Genomic DNA, 6,637 nt, shown 5'->3' with positions numbered 1-6,637 from the left:
GAGCATTTTTCATATAGTACTGCCTCCGGTATTTTCTACTCTGCCTGTAACTCTGGACCTGCATATAAATACCTCTTCCAATGCATTGGTGTTTAGATATGGGATGCATGATTTTATAGTACATTGATATTCGTAGGATGGTGGTAAGTAGTACTCCCTTCGTTTCTTTTTAGTCCGCATATAAGGTTTGGTCAAAGTCAAGCATTATAGAGTTTGACTAACTTTATATTAAAAAATATAAACATTCACAATATGTAATAAATATATTCAGATGCACCATGAAACATATTTTCATACTATATAGTTTTAGTACTGTAGATGTTCATAATTTTTTATGTAAATTTGGTCAAACTTTGTGTAGTTTGACTTTGACCAAATCTTATATGCGGTGTAAAAAGAAACGGAGGGAGTATGTATTAAGATAGAAGAGACAGATTAACTTGGACACCTGAATTAACACTATTAATTAATAACTAGTGTTATTCGCGTGCATGCAGGTCATGACATGAAGGCAGCACTTATTGGAGGGTCAATTGGAGGAGCCGTGGCTTTGGTGGTTGTGGTGTGGTGTGTCCTCTCATGTTTCAAGTGGAGAATGAGCAGTACAAGCCATGACTTTGTGACACGAGCTGGCGGACCCAGACAGTTTGAGTACCGTGATCTGGCTGCTGCAACAGACAACTTCTCCGGTGAGAGGGTTATTGGGCGAGGTGCCTTTGGAGTAGTTTACAGAGGAACACTGATCACTAGGGGGTCATCATCAGGTGTGCCCTCTAGAGATTTATGTGAATCGTTGAGTGAGCCGTCAAACTCGAAGGGGTCAGACAGTGAGGTGGCTGTAAAGAAAATCTTGAATGAGCCGAGGGGAGGAAATCTTGACTTCTTCGCCGAGATGAACACCATTAGCGCAGCGAAGCACAAGAATCTCGTCAAACTGAAAGGTTGGTGCTGCCGGGGAAAAAGCCGGAACATGCTCAGTTTCTTGTGCTGGTGCTGCAGGAAGGAGGATGATGAGCTCTTCCTTGTCTATGAACTAGTGCCCAACGGCAATCTGCACTACCACCTATGTGAGAGTGAGCAATTGATAGCATGGACAACAAGGTACTACAATGTATACCCTGCATTTTTCAGTCCTTATATTATTTATTTATTTTCTCGAATACGCACGAGTGTGTGTATCATTTTATAAAGAAGAAGGAGAAAAGACTCCCATCCACATCGGTACAAATTATTTACATGCCTCGGACATCCACCTCCACATGGGGCAACTACATGGTCGACTACTCACCCAACCCTCACCTTGCGAGCCCCGCAAACACTCCATCTAAATCCCCTTTCAAGAGCCCTGCTTGCCTCCACGCACGCCCTTCCCGCTCTATCCGTCCGAGTACTTGCGCTGTGGAGGGGCTTGCGCCCTGGAAGACTATGTTGTTTCTGTGCTTCCAAATCACCCACAAGCCCAGCAAGCATAAGGTTCTCGTGGTCCGCCGTTGATCTCGTCGTTGTCCCTGCCTTAAGCACCATGTGGCAAGGCTATCGTCATTGCCAGGCTCCATCTCCGGCTGATTGGTGGCGACGCTCATCCAATGCCACACTTCCTTCGAGAAGGCGCAACTCACCATGAGATGATTCATAGTTTCCTCTTGTTGATCACAGAAGGGGCACACGTCCTGATGAGGTAACCGCGCTTGGCTAGTCTGTCTGAGGTCCAACACCGATTCCTGAGCGCAAGCCATGCAAAGAAACGACATGTCAGGGGTGCTCTCGATCCCCAAGTGAATGCAGCCGTAGGCGCCACCTCAAGTCCCGCAAACCTCGCCGCATACGCTGAGCGCACCGAGAACGCGCCATCCTTCTCCCATGCCCAGCTAACCGAGTCCGGCGCATCAGGCTCCAACTGGACAGTCTCTACTTTCGACCAAAGGAGCAGAAATTGCTGTAACGCAGCCTCAGTAATGTCAGGCCCAATGTCTCCTGCCCATGCTGCATCCTCCATGGCTGCCGAAACTGTGCGCACCCGCCTTACCCGTTTGGGAACCCTGTCGTACACCAACGGTGCGAGCTCGCGGGTGCGGAACCCCTGTAGCCAGCGATCCTCCCAAAATAGCGTATCCTTTCCGTTGCCGACCACGGCTCTCGCCGCTGCGTGGAACACTGCCATCGAGTCCTTTGGCACTGAAATGGGTAATCCTGACCATGGCCGCAGCTTGTCCGTCCTTTGGAGCCACGGCCACCTCGCTTGCAAGGCAATGTTAAGCCAACGAAGGTTTGGAATGCCTAAGCCGCCAGCCCACTTCGACCGACAAACCATGTCCCAAGCCACTGAGGATTAATAATCAAATATACTTTTGTTTAACATTCCATGGATTCATTAATTTGCTTGCATGTCTGTCTGTCAGGTACCAAATCATCAAAGACATTGGCTCTGCTCTTATTTACCTCCACCATGATTGTGCCCCTTATATTCTGCATAGAGATATCAAACCAAGCAACATACTCCTGGACAGCAACTTCAATGCCAAGCTTGCTGACTTCGGGCTGTCGAGGATCGGCAACCAGGACAACGCGACGCTGTTGACAGCTGCTATAGGGACCGAAGGGTATATAGATCCAGAATGCAGGAAAATGGGGAAAGTTAAGTTCTACCCGAGCTCCGACGTCTACAGCTTCGGAATCGTCCTGCTAGACATTGTATGCACAGGGAAGTCCAGGGAGCAAGTCTGGGAGTTGTACATAAAAGGCAAGGTCGTGGAGGCTGCAGACGGAAGGCTTCATGGCAGCGACGACTTGGACAAGAGGCAGATGAAGCGCGTGGCTATCCTGGGACTGTGGTGTTCTCTTCGTGACAGTTCCATGAGGCCTACCGTTAGGAAAGCAATGGAGGTCTTGGAACGCGACGAGCCGTTGCCTGACCTTAACAACTTGGCGAACACTTCGGTACCCTCAGCACAGCAGGACACCTACACCACTAGCTCTGACCAGCATGCACTTATGTCAGATGGCAGCTAGATCTTTCAGTGAGCCACAAGCAATGTGGACTACTACACTATATATACACATGCATGGATATAGCAGGCTCTCAATGTTCCTACTTACCTACGATCAACGTGGGGTGCATACTCCTTATGCATCTTACGGTTAATCTGGAGAGATTTTACGGTGCAATTTACTAGTCCTACCAACGAGTAGTATTGAGCTATACCAGCCGTCCATCGTGTGGGTATTCTGGGCAATTCACCATCGGGTTTTTATTTCATTTTTATAAGGGCAATTTAGTCCAGGAGTGTGTGATAGTCTCTGCCCCGTAGGGAAACAGAGTTGGTTGCCGCACCCCTCGTCGGCCGTCAACCGAACGCCCTCGCCGGCAGTCTGCGGCTGCGCCTCCGCGTTCGTCCGGTCCCGGCCCTGCTGATGGTCTACCGATCGTCCAAGGCACGAGCCGTCTCTCTCTGCATCTCCTGCATGCTCACCTTGTCGGTCATCCAAGCAACAGAATCTGCCGTCATCCTCGATCTCCATGTGCATCTCCCGCATGCCCAACTTGTTTCTGTTAGCATGGACGGTTGATATACCCATCTGCGGGAGTAAATGGAAGATTGCGTTGAAGATAATGATTGAGAAGAAGTTTTTTTGTCCTGGGACTCGGGAGAAGCAAGATGATTAGATGACCAAATGGTGAATTTGGTCGTGTGCATTGTAATCTGATTTATTTGGTTCCTGGTCCAGAGCTTACATTTATGTAGTAGTCAACAAATGTCATGATCCACTTTGTTATTCTTTCCATTTTATTCTCAACGCCCTTCTGCTTTTAGAGCAACTCCAATGGGGCGACCCATTTCGTCCGTCGTCGTCCGTTTGGTTCGGCACGGACACAAAAGGCGGCCCAACGCGCCGACCCAAACAGACGCGCGTCCGTTTTTCATCCGCGGGCGACCCATTTTTGAGCCGGAATTGCGTCGGCGCGGACACGCGACGGACGCGCGCGCGCTCGCCTTCTCCTCTCTCCGGGCCAGCTGGTCGGTGGCACATTGGCCTCGCCCCTCACCCCCAGCCAACAGCAACCCTCGCCCGCCTCCTTCGTCGCCGACGCCGCCGCCCATTTTTTGCCGGCTACTCTGCCAGCTGCCGCCGCCTCCACATCCGCCCATCAACGCCGCCCACTCCCCCGTCGCCCGCCTCCACATCTCTACCAGCTGGATCACACAGTGATATCAACGTGCTTCAGCGCTCGTCGGTGTTTGCTAGGCTTGCCAAAGACAACATCCCACCGGAGAACTTCACCGTCGATGGCCACAATGGCCCGAAGTGAGCCGTAGCACTTTCCGCATGCAGTCGTCGCACTGTATGAGCGGCATCGGCAGGCCACAAAGACGTTGCGCGAGCGCCGGGCCCGGTGGACGGCCGGACGAACCCATGCCCGCAAACCTTCGGCGGCGGCGGACGGATGAACCCGTACCTGCATGCTGCGATGCGTCCTTCCCTAGGCTGCGGGAGAGGCTCCCAGACCACTCCATCGTTTTGGGGCAGCGGCCGGCGGCCGGAAGAAGCCAAATCCGGCGGAAATCCGGCGGCCCGCCGAAGCGGGGGGAGGGAGGGAAGGCCTCGTGCGCGTGGCGTCCTTCCGGTGTGCTCCTGCCGAAATCTTGGGCGGCCGCCGACAGCGGCGCCAGGGGGAGAGAAGAGGTGGTTGGTAGGGGAAAGCGCGGGATGAAATGTCCCTTCCACCAACCGCTTCCGCTTATATGCAGGGCACCGCAGCCGCGAGTGGAAAACCCGTGTTTTCCCGCGTCGGGGGAGGGATTTTGCCGCGTCCCCCAAAAGTTTTTGCGGGCCAGGGCGGGATGCCGGGTCTGATCGGGCAGATTTTTCTGCCCCAGCCCGCATTTTGGAGGTTATTTTGCGGGTCGGGGCAGGATGCGGGGTCTGCTAGAGTTGCTCTTACATACACCTCACATACTGATATGCACGAGGAACATGATGCCAGTCAATTTTCATTTGTTCATCGTGCAAAATCCAGCGAGTAGAGAAGGGGAAATTAAACGTTCATTACTAGGGAGTTTAAAGGAAACTTCAAATTTGATCACATTATAGCTTCTCACATATACTGATCTACATAATGGGGATGAATATTTTTGTAATGAAAATGATTAGCCTGGACAAAGTGCTGCAACATGCATGCGATCCATTTTATTGGCTTCTCGTGAGAAGCTAACGTGGGTACGACCATACGAGGAGATTGTTTTGCGAGACGCTCAGAGGAGGGGCCTCCCAGCCGCTCGATTCGGCACGCATGGGGTGGAGGCAATGGCTGTCGGCCTGCTGCGTCGGAGCTACGGGACGGCAGAGAGATGAGGCGATGGTTGTCAGCGGCCGCTAACCCTAGCGCCGCATGCTGCTTGGGAGCAAGAGAAATTGAAGGGAATGGATCGGCCCTTCACCTGCCGCTCGTTCGATTCGTTTCTTTTCCCGAAAATGCTCCTTGCCCTGTGGGATTTGTTTGGTTTCACTACCGGTTTTGCCCTTTGATCAATAAATACTACTCACCACAGCTCCTAGTATTGTTGAATTTGGGCCCTTGGATCGGATCGATGGATGGCTCATATTCATTTGTCCCTACCGTAAAAGACCTCCTAATCTGTGTTGCTTTTGCGGTTTCCATCTACTTACCTATAATCCCCTTCATGTTGGACTTTGTCTGCGTTAAATATATGTTGGTTTGGTTATCTGGGCAAATGTAATAAACAGTTATGATACATAATGTACGCATGTTTTTTTTTTTGCATTCATGGTTTGACTATATATAACGTGTGGGGTGTAAATAAAAAGTTATTATGTGAAACATGCATTGATGTTTACTGGCTGGTCTTGCTTGCATTTGTATTGGTTTACAGTTGTTGCGTGTGCGCGCATGCACACTTCTGACAAAGACGAGCTAGCTGCTCCGGCATACGCGGATATGGAGAGCGCTATCGACCATGATGCCTCTCATCATTTTTCTTCAGCCCTCATGCTCGGTGGCTGAGATGCTCAAAGAAGTCGTTCATCTCATAGGGGTGTGGCAGTGCGGCGAGCTCAGCAAGGCCAAGGTATTGGAAAAGGCTAGTAGGGCTGTGCAGTGGCGGAGCTAGCATTTGAGACCAGGATGATCCACCCTTATTTTTTTATAAGAAATATAACATGTGAACGTTCTAATTAATTACGAATATCATATAGAAAATATATCAATATGGTCGTAAAAACACACTAAAATTCTCAACTAAGCCTAAGTTTTGCAGAAAAAAAACTACATACTACATACTATATGGACCATAGTACATACTTTGAGAATTTATTTGAGGCAGAAATGATGTGCAAAATTATGCATGTGTTTGGTTCATCTACAGGATAACATAGCACAACAAAAAAAAACCCTAAGTCAGAAATTGGGGAATCAGAAACTGGTAAAACTGATAAGCCCACAAGGGAATACATTGCACTGTTAAAAATCTACGAAAACAGAACCTGAATAACACCGTGTTCTGGAAGCCCGACCACTTGAGGTGCTTCAATTGCCTTGACTGCTCAGCCAAGAAGACCACCAAGTTCCTCACACTCCTGATAACAGAGGGCAATTCAAATTCATCTCATCGTCGAACAA

General features: G+C 50.0%; 1 pseudogene; it reads left to right on the top strand.

Moving 5' to 3' along the window:
• The window catches only part of LOC119366806, a 5,194-nt pseudogene extending 1,962 nt beyond the window's left edge, over window positions 1-3,232 (top strand).
• Window positions 3,233-6,637: the final 3,405 nt, after the last annotated feature.

The sequence above is a fragment of the Triticum dicoccoides genome, chromosome 2B, assembly GCF_002162155.2.
Source record: "Triticum dicoccoides isolate Atlit2015 ecotype Zavitan chromosome 2B, WEW_v2.0, whole genome shotgun sequence".
Taxonomy (NCBI): domain Eukaryota; kingdom Viridiplantae; phylum Streptophyta; class Magnoliopsida; order Poales; family Poaceae; genus Triticum; species Triticum dicoccoides.
Note: the sequence above shows the minus strand (reverse complement) of the source record. Positions and strands in the feature narration are given on the sequence as shown.